Source organism: Epinephelus lanceolatus, chromosome 6, assembly GCF_041903045.1.
Source record: "Epinephelus lanceolatus isolate andai-2023 chromosome 6, ASM4190304v1, whole genome shotgun sequence".
Classification (NCBI taxonomy): domain Eukaryota; kingdom Metazoa; phylum Chordata; class Actinopteri; order Perciformes; family Serranidae; genus Epinephelus; species Epinephelus lanceolatus.
In genome coordinates, this window is record NC_135739.1 from 15,241,043 (window position 1) to 15,263,841 (window position 22,799).

Genomic DNA, 22,799 nt, shown 5'->3' on the forward strand with positions numbered 1-22,799 from the left:
TTTTGTAGGGATTTGACGGCGCAAAATTAAACCCAATTAGCCATTAATCAATTCCATTCCAGTCGCTGCATAATTCTGCTTCAGGTTTTGGCACTAACAGGCTTTAGGAGTCTCTTGTGGATGACAGCAGGGAGCAGTGCTGGAGATGCTGTAGCTCACACAACCGCTAGAAGACAAACGCCGTGGTCCTCCCACCTCCCCAACGCTCCTGAGTGCAGCCCAAGAAACAGGAACTATTTTTAATAAACCGATGAATGGGACTTTGCCCCGCACTGGATCCCGAGCCCGGCTCTGAGTGGAGAAGTGGGTCGCATAAGCGGACAGAGGGACAGTATTTTCTTTCAGTGAGACCCGAGGTGGAAAAGACGCAGCAATGACAGAGCAGCAGTCGTGCGCAGCGGCAAAATAGACCAACTATTGTGGGCACGGAAGATTGATAACACAACTGGGCGAGCAGCGAGAGCGGCAGATGTAATTTCCAAACGTTGCAGCTGGTTTGGTGCCAGTGGTGTGGTGGATGGGTTATTATTGCGTCCTTCTTTTCATCATTCACTGCTTCCAGCGTTTCCACATTACTTGGGGATCTCGGACGGCTGTCTGTGAGGGAGTATTGCTGCAGAGACAAGCGGGGAATGCCATGTGTCGTTGCGCGACATAGAAGCTCTTTGTGGGCTGTTTTGCACCGGGGACAGGTGGTGCCGTGTGTGTGTGTGTGTATGTGTGTGTGGGGGGGCACGGACACACAACCCCTGAGACAGTTGTCTTAGGGATGTCAGGCCGGCGTACGGGATCAGTTTTTGCCAGAGACAGGTGCGACAGGGAGGAGTAGTTTACAAAGCCCTACACAGGATCTGGTAACGCACTAACGAGCCTCCTCTCTCCTCTGATCACTCGGATTTTTTTGTATCCAGCGGGACTCACAATCGACTCACACTGCCATTACTCGGCGGCACCTTTCCCCCGATAATCAAAGGTAAGTGACCCGACTGTCCGGTGTGGAGGTCTGTGGTGGGTGGTGGTGGTTGTGCGCTCTGGGGGCAGAGGCTCTGTCGCGCCTTGATGCTTTGGATAAATTGCATTGCCTCCGATTAGACGAAGGAATTTAGTTGTGGGGAATGGTTGAAACGAACAATACACAACACCGAGCTGATCTGTAATCCTTCGCATCTTGGCTTTACAGTAGGTTTCATTGTATAATTCTCAATTTCATACTGCGTAGCTTGCAGCCACGCACGAAACAAGCAGCTCTCAGCTGTCCGGAGCCTGAAGAGGCGCTTCACCATTCATCTATTGATTGGATATTGGCACGACTCAGAGCGTGTGATTGGAAATGGCTGACAGTTATGTATGAGTATTGATCATTTGTTACTGTAAATTATGGTGGCAGTACTGCTATAATACCTCAGTGTCACTCACGCACCTTAATTAAGCCAGTTTGCCACAAGGAGCTGTTTAATTTGTTAAATTTGGGACTGTGCTTGCTGTGTCAGGGAGAGTTTTGCCTTTTTGACATTAGAATTGATTTATAGTGTAAGGAGACAACCTCATTTTAAATCCAGTGAGTTGCAGAACTGTGAAAACAGTCACTGCATGTATCTTCACCATGGGATTGGTCCACTCTCCCACCCAGCTTGTGTTTTTCTTGCTGTTGTTTGTGTTGTGTGATTGTATGTTATCTGCAAGGGATTGTGTATATTCTACAGTCCTACCCGCTGGGCCCCTGGTGTCCAATGCTCCTGCCTTCAGGCTCTGCCATCCCTCCCTCCCTCTCCCTCTGCAGTAGCTGCTATCTTTACACTACATTGAGCTAGTTGACTGGATAGTGTCAGAATCACATTTTTTGCCTTTTTTTTGTTAGGGCGACTAACTCTCAATAGCTGGCTCCAGTCTTCTAAAGTTTCTTCATTTGGAAGCTGCATGTTTTTGTTGTGGCCCCTGTTTTCAAATTCAAATTTCCTTTCAGCTGCCTTTTGTCCGGCGGCAAGGTTTGTGGACTGGAAAGAGAGACAGAGAAGTAAGTGAAGTCCCCGAGGGTCAGAGCATTCCTATAATGAGCCCTATAGTGTGTGTGTGAGGGGAGAGAGGAGCAGGAGGAGAAAGACACATCTAAAGAAAGTGAGACAGTGCTCCTTGTCCAGTGCAAAGGTAGACGCAGCCAAGGGAATACCATCACCTCCGCTAACCTTTCCGTCGCTCTGACTGTGTCAATCAGCCTTCAGAGGACAAGAGCCTCTTTAATTCCCCTTCCTCTGGGCTGTCACCCACTCTGACAGCCAGAGCTCAAGGGTGCTGCCGCAGGTTACACATAGATCCTTCCTCCCTGCTGCTCAGATGCTACACCAGGGGGTGATGTACTGCACCATACTCTGTTCTAGACATTTTTTTAGCAGAAACAGTAGTGCAAACAAGGGAGATTCAGTGGGTGGTGAAAGTGAAGAAGTTAAGATGAAACATGAAAGGAGAGACAATCATAAACTAGATATTGTCTAATCATCTGAGTGTTGCAGTTTCTTTGGCACGACAGCGGAGGAGTGATGCCCTCTTCTCTCATGTGCTGACACCCTCTTGTAGGCCCATCACACCACCAGTAATTACAAGAGAAGTGCTATCAGAGGGAATAAATTAATAGACAACAGAGGAAATACCTGTCTGATGCGATCTCTGATCTCCTTATTGCACCGGATCTAGTTTTCATTTGTTCAAGGACAAAACACTTAGCGATAGTTTAGAATAGAATTTTTTTTTACTGGTGCTTCAAGTCATTTTTAGAACATTTTGAGGGAAAATCTACCCAGAAATAAAACTATATATATTCCTCTTACCAAGTGCAGCACAGGGTTGTGAACGAGATCCAGGAACCAAAATTATCAAGAGGCAGACATTGGAGCTGCTGCGCTGATGTGTGAGGTGAATTTAACTGTAACAATGACAGAAATATTAGCACTTAATCAAGATTTATCCGTCTAATAGTGTCATTAGAGTTACTTCAGTTTTGACAAAATTGGAGGATTTTATAATAAGCTTTCTAAAAAGAGTTGAATTTCTTTCTGCAGGCAAGGGAGACGGGCTAAATGTTTTCTCAGTCATTATATAAATAACCAGACTGTAGGAAGTCTTACTTCTGCCAAAAGAAATGACTCAGTGGGGGGCAAGATTGCACAGACATGTAAGGCAAACATAAGGGAAGCAATCGAAGGAACAGTGTACCTGATGTTAGAGCTGATGTCCTGAACACTAAAAGTGATTAGTGGAGAAACCCCAACAGGAAAGAAAAAGCAATAGTTGCAATAGTAAAAGCCTAATATAGGAGCAGGCCTTTGTGTCAATGGAGAACCCAGATAACAAGACTAAATGTGTGCCCAGGAAACCAGGCAGGGGGTTTGTACCGTTCCAAGGTCCCAGTGCTGATGTCAGTTTTTGGCGATGTTTTCTCCGTCCCCAGTGCTTCTCCCTCGCAGCTTAACAAACTGCTCGCTGGAGCTTGGCTAATCCTTGGCTAGCAGTGCCCAGTGATTTATTATAAAGTTAGTTAATTTAGGGAGATCTTCAACATCCCACCATACACACATACCCTTGACAGATCCCTGCTGTCTTTACTGCGGAGTCTGAATCGCCAATTAGTTTGAAGAATTGTTTGTGTGTGTGTGTGTGAAGACCATTAAGAAAAGAGAGAAAGACGGAGTGAGAGTTTGTCTATGTCTATCAGAGAGAAACATAAGGCACATTGTTCATCACATTGTGTCTATTTGCCTTCCTGTCTTGTATGAACGTTGTGTGTGTGTGTGGATGTGTGTGAGTCAGTCTGTCTGTGCCTCCATACAAGTGTGATTCAGCACTGTCCAGCCTTGGTTGAATGGGTGCCCTGTTTGCGCCTCGTTTCTGACGCCAACAGCCGCTCTGCACCCCTCGCCTCGGAGCAAGTATTGCGCCCTATGTGCTAAAATAACAGGTGCCTGTACACAATGACTTAATCTCTCTTTCCCACCTCCCCCACTGCACCCTGCTGGGGGTTACGTCACCTGTGGGCCGACGTAGACATAAAAATCGTAAATTAGTCAGACCAGACTTGTTTTCCCAGACAAGTTCAGACCATGTACTCTTTGCCAAATTGAGCTTTTGTTCTACATTGACAGAATCTGATTGCAGAACACTTGTAGAAACCTAGATTGTATCCAGTAACATCAAGGGTGTAGATCTTGTTTCAACACTATGGGGACACATGTGAAACAGGAGGTTTGGGGGTGCTCCCTCAGGAAATGTTGAGTGTCAAACACTTATTTTCCTGCACTCTGGTGATTTTTTATGTACCAATTTGTGCCTTTTCTCTATTGGTTTATGGTGGAAATGACTTTAATTTCATCAGAATTATAATAACATGTTAAAAATGGAAGAGAACACATCCCCTGCGTACCCCTCAAAGTATATGGCTATGAGTAACATTAAAGCAAAGGTAGAGTAGGTCAGGGTGGGAAAGTTTCAGCAACTGGGGTTCTGTTATCACAAAAACCTTTTTTAACCCTTATGGTCTAAGTTGTGGCCTCTTCATTTTCCTTTACCTACACTTAAAGGGGCACTCCACTGATTTTGCACATGGTGGTTTTATCTGTCACGAGTAGTACCACTCAGGCTGTGAAAACAACTGTATAATGTCTTGTATGTCTATGGAGTGAGTTGCCTAAAGTTAAAAATCATCTGGGTTGTCTCTGATTTAGCAGAAACCCTGCATTACAAACTGAAGGTGTGGAGTTAGGGTAGACATTTAAGAGGCAGGGTGTGTCTATCGAATGAAAGAGTTGTATTATGGGAAATGTTGTATTATGGGAAATGTAATAATAATAATAATGCTAATAATAATAATACATTGGATTTAAATAGCGCTTTTCAGGATACTCAAAGACGCTTTACAAAGAGCAACAACAGTTAGGATCCAGTGTTTTTGGATATTGACCCATACTAGAGAAGAAAGTCAGGATATCTTAGCCCCTGCTGCTTTGATTTTGATCATTTTAATCTATCTTATGTGAGTCCCCCAACTTTATTAATGTACATTACTGAACTGCTGGAGTAGCCCTTTAAGTCCACTGTGTAGTTAATGTTTATTTTATGCACTTCTTTACATGACACTTAAGTTAAAAGTGCAGTTCACCCATATTATAAAAAGGCAAGACTTTGGTATTGGAAGCTCTCTCATTTCCATTTGTAGTCTGTGTAGTGTTGACTAACCGTCTGTGTGGAGGGCAAAAGAGGCGAAAATGCAATCTTGGAACCCATCAGCTCTCGTCTGACTACAGTTTTGCTTTTTATTTGCTTCTTTTTTCTAATTTTACCTGCGTCACTTGCAGATATTTGTTTATAGAAATTAGCTAAAATGTTGTCTGGATCTGTCTCAAGTTGCTGATCAAAGTGTAAACAATGACCAGTGCACAGAAGAGGAAGTCTTGGCCTGGATATTCGCTGGCTACACTGGATTTCCCGAAATATTGGCTGTTGCTCCCAAAGGCTTTATCATCGTCAGACGATAGTCGATTGAATTCAAGATTGTGCCATATCTAACCAGGCAGATAGATTTTGTTTTAGTCTGATTCTGTGATTTCTCCCTCCACCTCAGTAAAATGGAGATGAATGGATTTTTATTTGTGGTGCACACTGAAGAAAGAATTACTTTTCTCTTCTAAGAATCAGTACCTCTGTTACTCTTGGTAATCAACACACTGTCAACAGTTTTCATCAGGACTTTTTTTTTTTGGTGGAAACTATTTCCAGTGAAAACAGTGCATACCTCTATAGGTAAGTGAGAAAGTATGATTTCTTGCAATTTACGTTTGAGCAGACGCTTTAATGTCCCTTTGGCTGAGGTTTTCCTTGGCAAAAATGAGTCACAAGGCTAAACATATGATTCTAATTACGTTTCAATATTGCACCAAACGCATGTGCATGAACACCTGTGTTTCCTTTAGTCTCTCCTGAGCTTGTCCAGTCCGTCTTGTATTTCTCTGGGCTTGGCCAGACTGAGGCAGATGTATTAGAAGTGTCCTCTGTGGGAGCAGAGCTGTCGCCATCTACATCATTCTGGTCTGAGACTGACTGACTGGTAGGAATTACTATTGAGCTGCCGAGTCTGGGGGCTTGTGTTAAACTTGGCACCCAAGCCTCTTTTTCTTTTTCTCTATCATTCTGTCTTCAGAATTCCCCCCTACTTGTTTTCCTTCGCACATTCTGCCTCCATACCGCTGCTCCCCTCATCACCCCTCTCCTCCTGCCACCCCCACCCCCACGTCCTTTGCTTTCTTCCCTCCTCCCTCTCTCCGTCTCCTCTGGACCTTGATGTCAAGGCCTCTCAGGCAGTGTGGTCTCTGTCTGCAGGCTGTCAGGGCAGGGACACTGCCCACTGGGACCCTGAATGGGACAAATTGACCGTAACAATGTTCCCACTTAGCATGTGGAGCTGGGAGAAAGAGAAGGTGAAAAGGAGGGCCCGATGATTGAGGTGCAGGCCAGCCTCACTGGGATAGAGAGGGAGAGGGGGAGAGCAGGACAGCTCTTTGAAATGTATGAATTGAAGACTTACATTAAATCTCACACCTCGTCTTTTTAAATCCCCTCTTCACATATTCTTTCTCTCTTATGCACACACACATACACATATGGCTTTTCTTGTTGTTATTTGCCCAAGGCTAGTGTTGGGGTTGCCATAGCAGCAGGATAAACAGGTTTGCCAGTGACCCTGCGAGCCCCCACATACACGCACACACACAGCACACACCTCATTCTCAAGGCCCAGATGCCTTCCAGGGGGGTTAGTCGAGCCTGGCAGTTTGATCTGCACCAAGGTGCTACCGCAGCCTCAGAAAGGGTCAAGGATCATCCAGCCCCCCCGTTAAAATGCAATAAGGGCTATAGCCCAACAGGACCACCTCCGCCATTTAATCACACACCGCTGCTCCCCCATCATCCGCTCTCTCCCTTTTATCTTTTAATCACTTGTTTTTCCAGCCCTGTCTTCCTTTCACTCTCATCTCACCGTCTACTTCATGGCTTTTATACATCCAGTGCAATGCCAAGGCAGCCAGAATAGATGAGAGAGTTCAAAGAAGGAAGCCCGATATAGTCAATAATAAGCGCTCTTTCATTTTTCTTTAAAAATTCTCTCTCTTATGACTGCTCTCATTGGCAGCCACAGGCTAGTCTCTCCTCTGAGTTTGTAAAGTCTATGATTTCAGTATTTTTTTTTTGTCTATGCCCTTTAACTGTGACTGAATGTCTTGGAGAAGTTGGAGCGATATCATGTTGTGTAAGCCTGAGGTGGCACAGTATGACAGGAACAAAGAATGCAGCTGCTATCACCAAAGGCCAAGTGGCTGTTGAATAAAGATGCTTCCCGTTGGTAAAACTGGCATTCCATGTAGGCTTATTGTACCTCCACAGGGGGAGTGTGTTCTTGTGCGTGTGTCTTCCCTATATCTGAATAAGGTAGACGCTGGGGATTCTTCCATTCTCTGCAGCAGTGAAAAAGAGACATTTCCATGAGTATAAACTCCATCCTGCTGGCAGCTGACCATGAGTGATACTGTGGGAGACAGGATGAAAAGACGGGCAGACATGACGGAGACGGACACCAACTTTTGCTTCCTGGACACGGATAAACAGTGTGTGAGCTGAATTTTTTTCACGGCCTGTTTGCTTGTCATTAAGCCGCGTTCACATAGCTCTCGCTCTCTCTCTTTCTCACACACACACTCACACAGTCGTGTCTCTGTTGCACACACTCTTACGAAGTCTCAGTGTCAGCAGAGCCCCAGTTTGTTAACAAGAGAGGAGACTAATGAGGGGCCATGGTTAGGAAGGGAGTGGACAGGCCGGTCCCATATACCACCCTGAATACATGAATACACACTGGCACATTGAGGCGCATACTTGCATATTTCCAGACAGACACAAACACACACATACACACACTCACAGTGAAGTAACAAGCCACCACAAGCCCAAAGCCTGGAGCAGCATATTCAGCGCCAGCAGCCATACTGCAATTATATTATTTTTCTCCTCTGACATGTTAAAAATAGCAACGCTTATTTCTATTATAGCATTCTCAGACATACTTTGCACACCTCCTCGGTTTTATTTCCCACGCCAGGATGCTATGATCACTAAGCAGATAACTAATAAGACTCAGTTTAACTGCTGTATGGTGGGAGACATTGCGTAGAGGATGCTGGTCACACACATCCTGAATCATTTCCCGCATCAGCGCAGCGTGAATCTGAAGAAACCATGCCCTGTGGGCCACACTGGTATTATCCCGCTGTTGTTTTATAGCTGATTCATTTCTTAGGGGAACTTCCAGCCCAAATGGCTCTATCCTGTAGTTTTATGGTCGCAGAGAAGCTACAAAAATAAAATGAGAATGTCTCATTGGCATTGTCTGTTACCACTGTTGACAGAATTGTTTACTACTGCAGCTGCAACTTCACCTATCATCACTGTGGTCTCTGCATGTCTCACTGGGGTTCTGGTTAAGTTTGTGACTGTACTCTTTAAAAATGTCTGCTCATTTTGCTGCCAAGCAACCACTTGTTTTGTGCTTTGAGGTAATTAACAGTTTAATGCGTTCAGTGACCTGGGGGAGTCAGTCATGCTGAAGAAACAAAAAGACAACTCTGGCTCGCTGGCACTGGGTGCGGGGCAGTTGGCGAAGTGGAGGGACGGAGCAGAGACTGTGACCTGCTGTCTCTCTTCACTCTGTGATGGCGAAGCGAGGAGAGAACGGGGGAGCGGTTGAGGCAGGATGGGGCAGCGACATGTTGACAGCTGATGGGTGAAGCTGAACTGTAAGGTAATGGGGAAAAATAGAGAGGCATTGAGCAGAGAGAGGTGAAAAATAGTGGAAGAGTCTTGAGAGGAATGCTTGTTCAGCCTCTGTTGCTGTTGGAAAGTGGAAGGAAAGTGGGTCCTTGAACGTACTCGCCTAAATTAACGGCTCAGAAGCACCAATTAATGTACAGCCTCACTGTGGGTCTCTGCTGTGCCGAATCAAAGAGGTCTTGCTGTGCGGTGCGTCTGCTCATCTCCCAAGCATGCGTGCACGCACTCACATACACACACACAGAGGGGATTTTAGCCAAGAAACTGGAGCCAATGAGTGAGAGATGAGATGAAAGTGTTGCATGGAGCTAAAAGCTGAATGTCAAGGTTAAAGAACAAAAGGCTGGTGATTTGCTCTGTTAATAAGCGGCGAAGGGATGAAGGGAAGGTGAAGTTTGATGATAGAATGAGAAGATGACAAGATGAAATACGGACTGGAGGAGGAGGAGGAGTAGGAGGATCACAGTGTTCTCCGAGGGCGGGAATCACAGAATCGGACCCATCTGGAGGCAACAGGTCTGGTGACAGCAGGCGGGTTCCCAATCCAAGTGTCCCAGCCGCGGGTGAGAGTCAGGAAGGGAGCCAGGGTCTCCCCTTGTCCAAGACCCCTAGAGACCCAGCCAATCCGCCAGCAATCTGTGCCCTGGTACTAACCACTTCAATATGACGGATAGGCATGTTTGTTATTGTGGGTTGTGGATTATAATTGTTCAAATTGAAAGTGGATGGCTGATATTAGTGCTGCTGTCAGAGATGAGTGGGTTCTGTGAGGATGGTAGACGGTCTGTATACTGAGGAGTTATGAGGAAATGATAGAAAGGATTTAAGCCCCTTCACAGCAAATCTGTTAATGCAGTACATTACGTCCCAGCCTGAATTCATTAACATTAATTTCGCAAGGAGCGGTAACAATAGCAGTCACAAACCAATAAGCCACAAAAGCAAAAATAATTGATATCCTACACACATAACAGCTACTTCTAAAGCCTGCGTGCTGTTACAATGGAGCTGCTGATTGGCAAGTCCTCTGTTCCGGGGTTTCTGTGGTTGCTGTGCATTCAGAATACCATAGCTAGCGTGCTCACAGTAGCTAGTGGGTCATTCGTATTTGCATGTAAATGTTTTTCACCCCTTGGCTTGACTGGTGGGGCAATCAGAATGGCTCTCTGTCTGCATCACTAAGAAGGAGGCTGCAATGACTGACTGTGACATTCAGAGCTCAGGCCAGGCTTCACCCTTTACTTTCATTTGCTTGTTCACTCACACGTTTCATTTCTGTGGGAAGGAGGAGGCAAAAGACAGGAAAGGGTGTTTTTTTTGTGTGTTGAGGGTGATATCTTGTCAGTAGATCCTTTAGCGTGTATTCACAGTCCCATTCTGGATGTGAGAATCAGACCATGTCATCCCAAGTCCTCCTACCTCATCATCCAACCCCCCCTTGAGCCTTGGCTTGGCCACTTCCATCATCCCATGGCGCCACCGAGATGGACACCAGGCTTTTCTTGCTTGTACCAAACGTGACACACACATACACTGGCACTCACCTCCCACACGGCGATGATGGATACATGTGCAAGCGCCTATCTGGACGACGGAGGAGTGTTTGTGCTTGACTCATGTAGCACATCCCAGGGTTTGGCAGTCTGTCAAGGCATTTATCAGCCTCTGTCATCAAATGAAACATGGTCCTTTAGGTCTCAAGCTTCACCAGCTTGGCTTCTCTGACTGTTGAGCGAGGCGGGTAGAGGGGACGAGGAAACTCAGGAGGGACTGAGTGTGTTGGAGTTCGGCAAGGAAATGGGCGAATTAGTGAGTGAGTGAGTGAATGAGGACATAAAGAATCAAAATACTCATCTCCCAACTGTGGGAATGTGTGTTTATGCCATGAATGTGTCCATTTTACTGACGTTGTTTTAAACATGTCTGTTTAGGCAACCACAGTGCTCCACTGTTAATCCTGCTCCATTTGTTGTTCATATTCTTCCCAACACTGACGTAGGTGCATCTCACGTCTTCGTCTGAGTATGTCTCTGCCGATGTGGGAAGTTGTGTGTGTGTGTATAGTCTAAATAAACACAAAAACTATTTAAAAAGTTTCTCTTTTCCAGTTTATGCTGGTGTGCGTTTGATGTGACAACACTTCAAACATTTCTCTAATCCTCCTCCTTGACATTTGAGCACTCAGTTGTTTTATCCCAATTATAGGATGTTACTGTCCGCTGCTAAACGGAAACATTGGTTTGTTGCTGTCATTATGTGGTTTTTGCTGTTGCTGTGTATTGGCTGCTCTTGTAAATATAGTATGAGAAGCTGTGGCACCTTATGGGCTTAAAATGTCTGCGTATTGGCCCTTTAATCACCCACACATGTTCAAGTTTCCTAGTTTTCTTGTTTCTGTTTTGTACTTCTCATCAGCAACACATCTCCCAACAATGTGACTCTTGTGGTAACTGCTCCTTTTGACCCCGTCCTTACCTGGCGACATCATCACTGCGCTACCTCGACACCCTGTTGTGCACATCAACACGCGGCTCACTTGTTACCTGCTGTGGCTGTTCTAACCTTTTCAACAATTATCCGCTTGCTCCTTATAAATAGCCTTGCTTGTTCTGTCTGTTTCATTTCAAAACCAGCCATGCTCTCCCTTGACTCTCCACGGCAGCAGCAGCAGTACAGAGAAACTCGATCCCGGAGTCTAAACTGAAGTAATAAACAAGACAGAAAATGCCCGAGAGCCAGCTCTTGCAGGCCTGAGATATGTCATGTACCATGAAACATTAAGGGTGCTGTCACAAGGGAAAAGCATTGGCTGGGCTTTTTCCAGTTGCATGCATGTTGGAGAAGAACGGCCATAAAAGCCATGTTGTTGCTGTAATAGCGAGTAAACAGAGGCCCTGGCCAAAATAACCCAAATCATCATAGAAACATGCAGCCAATGAATAAGCTTTCAGATCTGCCTGCTGCCTTCCCAGCATGCTGCTAACTCGTAATGGGGCTCTTTTTTTAACTCAATTTTTACGTTATTGATGACTCTCAGTGAGCGTGTTTTTAATTGTGCTACCCTGAGGGGCGAGCTGAGTGCTTAGTTACAGAAACACTGGTGAGCACTACTCCTGCCAAATGTTAAAGATGGCAGTTATTCTTGAGTGAGGTTTTTTGGGTTTTATCGCTTGCCTGCTGGACAGCGCCGCTCCTCTCCTGTGGACAGTCTTTTTATTTATTTTTTTTCAGTCTATTTCTCCCCAGTTTTTTTGGCTCAGGCCGCTTCACCTGGCATACAGATCCTCTCTGCTGTCATCAGCACCATTAACGGCCACAACAAAGTAGCTTTGAAGCTCTGCAGGGCTTAGGCCGTAATAGGAGGACAGCTCCAGGCTCATACTATAATGGAGGGAAAGCTCAGGGGCTCCACTGTTTGCTCCTTAGTTCAGATTTCTGTCTCCTTTCATAAGATACAGCTCTAAAGACATCTGGACCAATTACCCTGTCTGTCTGTCCATCTACCTTTCTGACTGCCTCTCATCTCTGTTTTACCCTGCTCTGACATTAAAGGTGAAGTCTACAAATGAAGCGATATGGACCATGACTGTATACTGTAGGATAAATGATGCCAAAGTGGCGAATGCATGACAGTAAAATTGTCGCTCCCTGCATCTATTTTCAAGACAGAGGTAGCAACTGCTGGAAACTCAGTATTTATTGCTGTCTCCTCTGTTAATTGGATGCATTATGTTCATTTCCTTTGCCGCTTTTCAAATCTTAATCAGATGGTTAATTTACAGTCTTGCAGGCTTTAACCAGCTGGCTCCGAACATCTTCATCGCCGTCTCTCAATCTTCTGTGTGTGTCTCCATGGTTTCCTGGGATTGTTTAGTCGCCTGGTTTTGTGTGTCAGAGTGTGTGTGCCCCTGCCTGTGTGTGAAGGTAGGGTAATATGACAGTGTCTTCTGCCTGGTCTGGCATTAATTCAATGAGGCCAGTGAAAATGTGATGGGGATTATTTGTCTGGCACTCAGTCCACAGAAGAAAAGACCAAGCCGCTGCGAGGAGCCTTCATTAATATAATAACACTCTGTGGTTAGAACAGCTAGCATGCTCTTTTTGTGATACGTGTACACACATAGACACCTAATGGCCACCTCGGTAGACACTCCACGACCACCTCGCTTCCTATTTATATATTTGACACTTTCGCAAAATTCACAAAAAGCAAAGAGGGGAAGCTGATTATGCTCTCCACAGTCACTTCTCCTTGTGTTTTCGGGCCATCAGCTCAGCATTTCCTCGCCATTGTCAAGTTGGTTCCTCTGTGCTGATAAGGAGTAATTGCCAGTGTGGCAGTTGACTTGCTTCTTCCTTCAGAGTTGCCATCCAGGCTGAAGCAGGCTTTGAGACTCTTTTTGTTCTCGTGAAAAAGTCTACATCAATATCTTTGTCTGGAGGTGGGGAGATTTGGTTTGCATCTGATAATCCCTTTTCACTCCTGAAATTAGTTTCTCTCTCTTGAGGCTAACGTGCAGAAGCGAAATTACAAATGAACGAGGATTACAAATGTAAAAGTGTGAAACAGAACAGATAGGGGAATGAGTGGAACGAGTGTGTGTGTGGGTGTGCATGTGCTTGAGTGTGTGTTTGTGTGTGTTTGTGGAAGAGGCCTCTCTGCCAGCAATCAAGGACTCTTGCTGGGATACTCACCTGATTGAAATGAATAGATTCCTGGATAGTGGATATAGGAGGAGGGGGAGTGGGGTGTGTAGAGTGGCAGCCGAAGGACTCATCAGTCATCACACACATACACAAAGCACACACACGCACACAGGCACACACACACACACACACACACACACACACACACACACACAGAGGCAGGCTCAGCGGCTCATTAATGCACCTTAGCACCACTGGCTACACCAGGCAGCGAGCCAACCCAAAAACAGAAGCTAAGAGGTGATGCTCACCATGGGCCACCGTGGGCTGTGTAGAGGGGTAAAGCTGAGCCTCTGGCAAGTTTTAGGTATCGCTCATTAGTATCCATGCACAAACTAATGAAGAGCCTGGAGAGAAAGAGAGGGAGAGAGGGAGAGAATGAGGCACCAATCGAACTAAACAAAGGAACAAAAACACACAAACATGCACACAAGCTGCAGCACTTGCATGTGCACAGCCGGGTGTAAAAGCAGCTCAGCTAACAACCACTGATGTTTTCACAGAGGAGCTGATATTTAGTTAGACTTAAGGCTTAGCAGTGCCTGTGTAAGTGGATGTAGTGATAAATCTTAAAGCAGAACACTGCTCGAGCCAGTGCTGTGTTTTGGTGAACTAGTTCTCCTTCATCTGAGTGCCAGGGGACACAGACACACAGGGGAGACTAGTTATAGAAATAGCCTGAGTTTTTTTGTTCATAAACACAACTCCTGCCTCATGGAAATGTACTCTGTGTGTGTGTGTGTGTGTGTGTGTGTGTGTGTGTGTGTGTGTGTGTGTGTGTGTGTGTTTGTAGGTGTGTATCTGAGCTCTTTTTCAACCCCTCACGACGGCTTGCATCAGCATGATTATCAGGAGAGCAATATTGATTTTGTCAAAGCTGTTTCAGGGGCAAAATATTGTTATTTAGTCTGTGTGTACGTCAGGACATTTTGTTATTGTTGTCTGGCGGATCAGTAGCTCTGCTCAGGAGCTCTCTGAGTTGGGTTGCTTATTTTTTAAGGCTCAGCGAGTCTACAGCCAAGGCAGCTAGTTTCTCTTCCAAGGCCTCCTGAGAGTCAACCCCAAGGACCTGGACTAATTCTTCTGCATCACATTACCATTCTCATTAATGTGACTGATTATACACTTGGAAAGAGTGGGCCACAGTCGTGAGCCAACGGGCCCCAAAGTGTTTACTGGCACACAAGTGTTAAAAATCAGAATGCCCACTCGTGTTGAGTCATTTGTGTCTTAGATCATTCTGACGGCCGCGCACAGACCTTTGACATCTCATTCTCTGTCAGAAATGGATTTCCATCTTATTTAGATGGTGATTTAGTGTGAGAGGCAATGTTTGTGCTGGTGCATTTCAGTCTGTGTGCTTATGAAAGAGAGATTTTTGCCGAGAGTTAAATTTAACTTCATGTTGCTGTTGGTTTTGATCACACACTTAATTAACCTTTCTTGGCTTACAGTGGAAATGTGAAGGACGTTATGTAACTGAATGTACTGCAGAGACCATTCAAAAGTACCCACATAAAATGTTTCATAAAAGGTTTCCATGGCAGGAAAGGTATTTAGTTAACAAGCAGGCAAGTAGAACCAATTTTGCACCAGGTTTTTGTACAAAAAGCAGCAGTTGTTTTTATGGTATATAATGTTTTCCTCTTGTGCTCCAGAGAGATCACAACAATGCAGAAAATAGCTCTAACTAAGGAAAGAAAACAAGAAAATATGTATAAACGAGAAAATGACTGTCTTGGTCTTCTCAGTGCACTAAGTGGTGCCCCTGAATGGGTGAAAAAAGTAATAACACTTAATGTAGGAGCCATTTTTGTGATAATTAGATGTTGTGCAGAGACTGTTTAAAGTGCAGACAGACTTCAGAGGATAGGAAAACACAAATCCCCAGAGCCATCACACTGTCCCGGCTACAGCCATTATTTGTTTCATAACAACTGGAACGCAACATAAATACCCTGTTATTTCAGAAAAGTGTGCTTTCCTTAGCTCCCCTCAGAATAGCAGAAACAATTCTGGGCCTACCATTGCCGTATTTCTAGGTGTATTTCTAATCAGTATGCTCCTTAATATAGACCACCCCAATTTCCCACCATTAGATATGCACTGTAGGCTTAATATAGAACAGAGATCCCATCTGCTTAATTCAGTTCAAGTCAATCTTTATTTATAGTGCAGGGACACATTTAGGAGCAAGAGTCAAGTTTACAATTTAAAAACAAGAAATCCTCCAGGCCCTAAGAAAAAAATCACATTACAATAAAGGAAAAGCAAAGAAAATTAACCGAGTGCATTAAAATATGATAATAGTAGCACTAGCTTAATCATGCCCTAAATGAGTTCTCCGAAACTAGAGATAGTACCCAGAGTATAAAGCATCAAAGATCAGTTATTCCAGAGGAGGCAAGCAAATGGCCCAGGATCCCCGTCTAATGTAATGGTGTGTGTCAGTGTGTGAAATACAGACTGGCGCTTTAACTGGGCAGTAATAAAGTCTCTGCTTTGGATGGCTGATGCCTATTGTGAGAGATATTAACAGCTCAAGCTTGAACACCATGAGGATTCATCTCTAGTATATGTGGACTTACATATTAGAAACAAATAACACGGGGAACCAATGGAAGCTCGGAATCTAGAGAGCACTGACTTTTTGGCTGACTTGCAAGACAAGTTTGAAAACAAAGGTAAGGTTGGTATGCTAGTAAGCTAACAGTGTTAGTTAAATGCTTAGCAGGACATTCGACTCAACTTGCATTTAACTCGCAATCCTTCAAAGTTATACTTGAGTAATTATGAGGTTTGAAATTGGTCACTAGAAATCAACTTGGAAACTCAACTTTAGAAATGACATATTTAGCTTTTTTCATTAAAAAGAACACCACCTAAATTGCATGTTTGCAACACGTGACTAAGATGATGGCCGAAATTCAGATGGAGGGCAGGAAGTGATGAATTTGGCAGGGTGAGTAAATGTGCTAGTGAGTATTACTGTCTTTTGTATTTCAACTCTGTACATTGATGCACTGCTCTTCAGGCTAGTTAACATTAGCTAACATCTACCTTAAAAATCCTCGTCATTGGAGTGTTACCAATTGACATTAGTTGACTCCACTCTTCCTGATTGAAGACGGAGGGTTTTGATCTACATCTGCCTCTGTTTCTCTCTGTTATTTTTACTTCTCCCCTTTACGTCATCCTATTTTTGGGACTTAAAGTGGCCCTTGTTTTGCCCCAATGTAATCGATAAGAAGAGCCATAAACAGCACAAATCATGGGCGTTTGTTCAATGTTGGCAGTCGTTGCCTCCAGTCGCCTGCCCTCCATTTAGACAGCACGTCGATGTATGACGTCATATGCAAAGAAGCTATTAAAAATTCCAATATATCACTCCCATAGCCGAGGAAAATCCAATCAATATTTGAGAACATGAGCTACTCTCTCTCAAAGCCATTAACCAGAGAAGTTTAAAGCTTGTGATGTCATATGGTATAAAGTCTGGCGCTGCTCCAAAGACAGAGAATGGGAGACTGATTTTGTGGACCAACAGAATACTTGTTTTCTTTTTTTATACCCGAATGAGCTTTATTCTTTTCTAGTGTTCTCAGTTTTGAAACTGAAAATGTACCCATATACTCAGAACATTCTCCCGGGTGCTCTCAGTGTCATCTATGAGTTCTTTCCAAGTTCATTGTCTGTGGAGCACCTCCAGACTTTCTGAGTTTTAGCACTCTAGTTTTTAGATTTAGGAGAGAGATTTTATGTTTTGGACTGTCTTAGACCATAGAGGTTTAGTTCCCCCTTATGAGTTATGTGAAATATTACTCAAGTTTCAATATGAATTTCTAACAAGATGTTCCCAGACCTTTGCTCAGCATTTGCTTTTGTTTGTGATGCTTTGTCCATGTCCTGGTAGGATCAGAGAGTAAAGTTACATACAGTAAGAGAGCAATAGAAAGATGCACAATGAACTTCTCCTCTATTATTTTCTTCTATAAGATTAGCATTTTTTTCTTCCCCCCTCTGTCAATGCTGGAATGCCATTGAATGTGTGATATGGATTTCCATTGCCCAAATTTAGTTCCATTTAACTGAACTTTAACCACAAATCCTGGTGAAAAATCAGGTCTGTTGGTGGCACAATAGCTTGTGTTGCTGCTCAGGACAGTGCAGATGCTCTCTACATTGAAATGAATGACCTAGCTCTATGCAATTTAACACGTTGGGTGTGAAAGCAGGGTGAGAATCAGCCCCAATCCTGCATGCTGGCCGGAGTCCTTTCTCTTATGTCATTGTATTGCTGTCCTCTGTCTTCCCGCCATTGACCTGACTAAAGCCCCGGGCTATCGGAAACAATTACCTAGATTGTGTCAATAGAGTCAGTGGAGCAGGTAAAGGCATCAGTATCCCAAGTCCAAGTCTCAGGTCAGTGACAGTGAATGAGGGGTAATGGGCTTCACTTACTACAGCGTGTGAGTTCAGCTGGAAGAAGACCAGCTCGGCCAGAGAAGCTATGTGCCGCTCCACAGGGACCTTTGTACCAAGCTGAGCAGAGTGGTGCTTTCGGAAGAAACAAGGCACAGTGTTTGTCTCTGTTTGTGTGTCTATGAGTTTGCGTTTCTGTAAAGTTTTCCACCCCACTGTCCAGCTGACCTGGAGTCCGTCCAAAGGCCATACTACTACAGCAAGTTTCTCCTCGTCCTCTCTTTGTCCCCTTTCTTGTTTCCGTGGGCGTTGGCTGGGGCACAAAAAAGAGAAGAGCCTGGGTCACTTCCAAAATGATTTCCATTGCTGCATAAGTGCCTTTGGAAGAATGCAACTTGGTACATGCCAGGAAAGGAAAGGAATAAATGACCCTAGAGTGAGAGCTTGAAGTGGGCCAATCGAAGTTAGTTTGGAGGAAGACTGCGGTTGCTTCTTGCCAAGGCGCAGCAGGGCAAATTGAAGAATTTGGAGCAGCATAGAGAACAGCATGAGGTGGAGAAGGAGAATAAGCTAGAATAAATGAGAAAGATTGCTGGAGGTTGGTGGAAGGTTGTTGCTACTCTCCATGGCCAAGCCCGGGATATAGTAGAGCTTTTGAAAGGAGAGGCCACACGATTACAGTTGAACAGAGGAGAGAGAAGATAAAGGCAGACAAGGAGAAAGGCTTGAAAGCTTCCATTAAATTAGAGTTAGCCGCTGAAGAATTGAGAAGACAGCAAAACGAGTGGGTGTGAGGATGTAGAAAACAAGAGCTAAGGGGAAAGCAATGTTCCCCCTTTGCATGTTTGTAATTGTTTCGGCGTGTGCATGTTCTCTCCTCCCCTGTTGCTTTTGCAATTATCATCCTGAGACCAGGGGCGGTTTCCCTGGAGTTAGAGTGCTTGAGACACTTGGGTGGCTTGATGGAGTTTGGCACCTATAGCGGCGCTCTGACAGGGCCTGGAGACACCACTTGGTTAATTAACCAAAAAGACTAAAACTGACTCTTCAGGCTGATAAACAGGAATGAGGTGAACATCTTCGCTTCCCTCCCCCTCATGAGAGAAGCTCCAGAGAGAAAAATCTTGCAGGTAGTTTCAGGCTGTTTGCTTTTCTTGCAGCAACAAAGGCTGGAAATCGTATCGGCCGAGGGAGGAAGGAGGGGAGGGACCGATGTCAGTATCATTTGAAGATTTTTTTGTTGCGGAAGGATGAGAAATTTTCCTTATCATAAGCCAATGCATTTACTTTATGTGGTCTCACTCTTTGATACATGTTCAGCGTATTTTCTGTCATTTATGGGCATTTTTCCTCCATGCTGTGCATTTATAAAAGACTCCCCGTGGCCTCGGTCCGTCGTATTTCCACCTACAGAATGTAATTCCACTGAGAAATATACCTGTGTGTATGTGTGTGCTCACGTTGTTGTGCATGTGTTTCTTGCAGTGTGTGTGAGAGGGTGTTTTATGCAGCAGAGGGGGAATGTTGATGAGTACGGGTAAATAAACGGTATGGGAGCGCTGACAGACAAAGCATGCTGGGTTCTTGTAAACCAGTGGTGGAAATGATTAACATCCGCACCGTCCCTAAATGAACCCCAACCGTTTCCCAACCGCCTCATTTGTTCTCACTGTCAGTCTTGGGGGGCTTCATTTTCACTGGCGAAAGAAAGGCAGTGTATAATTGTTTTAAAGGAAACACTTTGTCTCAATCTTTTTAACATTTTTTTAATCTTAATTACTATCTTCATTTTTCATAGTAATTTCCTCAAATACCATGTCCTCTCTTCTCCCCCGTGCCATGGCGCTGGCAAATTAGGAGCATGATATGCCGAAAGATGTCTACCTGCTGTGATTTATCTGTCTCACTGTCTGTCTTACCCCTCCTCTGTGTTCCCAGCAGGATTTTGCTGAGTATTTAAGCGTCCTGTGGTTTGGGGAGACAGATTATGCCCTGGCCACTGTGTGAGGGGGGGCGACTGCTCTGTCACTGCTGACTCTAGCACACAACCTGCAGAGTTTGCAGACATCCTGTGACCCCTCATCCCTTCGCGGCTGTACACAATTTGCCATGGCGGCCCCGTATATCGCCTGCACCCTGCGCCCTGACATTTTAGTTTTGCCCTCCTATTTGCCCTGTCCCTTCTCATTATGAAACCACATCCATTGCTGTCACAATGGCTCTTTCAGATGGTCTAGCTTGTGCCCTTACTGCCGCGCTCCAGCTACACTGTGTGTGTGTGCGCTCTCCTGTTTTTAATCACTGCTTGTACACTTTATATTGTTCTCCCCCTTTTTACTCCCTGTCCTGCCCCTTCGCTACCCCACATTCATGCATCTTTGCCACATTGACCCACAATGCCCCTCTGCTCTCAATCTCACCCCTCACTTTGCTCTCACTTCAGATGTTCAGCTCCTGCCTGCGTGACCGTGGTCTGTGTCTGCAGATCTAAACATTTCCCTTCATTAGACCGGGTCTTGTTGCGGCTGCTCGGCAAATTGGCCTTATAGAGAAGCAGGCTGTGTTGTTCATTGAGCTGCCGTGTCAGTAATAGTTGCCTGGCACCCGCTTTTGTTCCCCTCAGAGGTAATTGCTACCGAGGGGATTAAGTAATGATATGACAAGGGTGAGGACATGGGCGTGCCATCCGCCATCCATCTGAGTGTATCAGTGCACAAAAAGGATGTCCTGTGAAGTGAGAAGTGTCGTTTTTTTGACATTTCTTAAGTTAAGACCGCCGGGCTTTGGCGGTAATCAGCTGTAGAGTGAAACTGTGAATAAAAATTACATTCAGATTGGGCACAGTCGAACTCTGCTGTAGTTTTTATGGTTTTGGCTGTTGCAGGTGTGAGAGTTGCTCCTCTCCGTCGTTTCTCTTCCTCACATATTGCATCTGCAATACTTTTGTTTTGTTACATCTGTCTGTTTCTAAATGTCAGCGACGCAGTTGGGCAGTAAAACTCTTTATCCTGGGCTTCAGTCGGCATGAAAAAACCCCAGCAACATTAGTCTTGCTTTCAAGACGAGGGCGACACTGGAAAAAAAACAAGATTACATCGCAAATACAAATGTGCACAGAAACAGAAACACAGCCACCACCTCCCAGGGGCAACTAGACCCGGCTTCCTCCTCTTCCCAAAGTTTTCCTCTTTTCCGCCCTTGGCTTTTCTCTCTTTCAGCTGTACATTAAAGTGACATAAAACAGAGGACAAAAGCGGGTCCTCAGTGTCTCGGCACTTGAATGGCTTGATTTCCATTCTGGTAGAGACGTAGTGTCTCGGCCTGCCAAGTGGTGTGTAGACAGATCACGGCCCGGCCCCACGTCTAAAAAGAAATGTACTGTACGCAGTGTTGACTGATAATGAGATATACTCGGCATCCAACAGATCCGAGTCTTTTCGCTTCTCCTCTGTCATTGTGGGCTGACTCACTTTAGAGACCAGCTCTAAAAAACACATTTAAAAGGTGCCATGCCTCTTTCTCTCACACACACAGAGACATATATCTGCTTACCAGGACCCTCAGTGAATTATCACTACAGTGAGGTGAAACAGATGGCGACAGACACAGAAAGACGCTGTTTGACTATCTGACTCTCCTCCAATCTCATTTAACTCCATGTCCCCTTTCAAACGCATTGGAGCATCTGCTGATGGCATCTTGCCCTCTCAGTGGGAGATGAGAGAGGCTGGTAGAGGGTGCTTCACCATAGGTGTCCTTTCTACTCACCAGGCACATATTGCATACACACATACACGCTCCCCGCCACTTAAGTCCCAGTGCAATTTACAGTGGAAATGAAAACACTCCAATGACAGAATTTGACAGGGTGTGAGTGGTTTTAAATATGGCCCCTTTTCTTTATTAGACACTACTCAGGTGACACAAAGACATAAACACCCCTTCTTAGTGTTGAGTAAGTTGAGTTAAGGATGTTTATAGTATCCGGATTTGCTCTTCTATTTCAGTTATTCATGGCTGGACAACTCATACTTATGTGCAGCTCAGCTCCATTTGCCACCCAGCTAGTTTCTGAAAGCAAGCCATTATCGTGAAAAGCTGCTAACAATAGATGATCTGTTGCTGTGCGTGTTTATAGTTTACCCAAGAACTTTAATTGATTTTTAGGTATGCAGTTATGTAGACTCTTCCTGATTGAGTTATACTAATTGGATTAGAGATAAGATCAGGCATTTACAGCACGTCTGACTCCGACAATTAGGCAGTCTCAACTCAGAAAACAGATCGACTGAATGCAGCCAGATTGTAAAAAACGTCACGTCTTTGAATTAAAAGTCGCCCCCTGATACGATGCTAAACGGGGGCCTTTTCCTACAGGCCTCTGTCGTCCTAATCGACCTATCAAGCGGCACCTCGGGTCCAAATCTGCTCACTTAATCCGGTGACTGCCTCCTGCACTGCCTCCCAGCAGTCCATCGCATTTCTGTTGCTCTTTATGTTGAACTGCTCTGCATGCATATGAGCTGTTTTGATGCTGAGAGGCAAGCAAGCTTCTTTTTTTTTCTTTTTTTGCTTTGAAGCTACTAGCTGCTCAAATGTTACTCTAAATCTGAGACTCGATACGAAGGATAAATGTAGACAGCATATTCATCTTGGGAATGCAGCACAGAAACAACAGTACAGCCAGCAGTGTCGCCTCACAGCATACTACTGCTGTACAGGCTATGATTGCTTGTGGTAATACCACCAATATACTAAAGTGGGATCACAGAGCTGGTGCTGATCAGGTCAGACTCTGCTATGTG

General features: G+C 44.8%; 1 protein-coding gene across 1 annotated transcript in view; it reads left to right on the forward strand.

Annotated features, from left to right (window-relative positions):
* The first annotated feature begins 281 nt into the window (after positions 1-281).
* Positions 282-22,799, forward strand: part of sema6bb (sema domain, transmembrane domain (TM), and cytoplasmic domain, (semaphorin) 6Bb) — a 164,463-nt gene continuing 141,945 nt past the window's right edge. The window contains exon 1 of the mRNA XM_033621764.2: positions 282-973. The gene's annotated coding sequence lies outside the window, so the exon portion shown is untranslated. The remainder of the gene's footprint in view (positions 974-22,799) is intronic.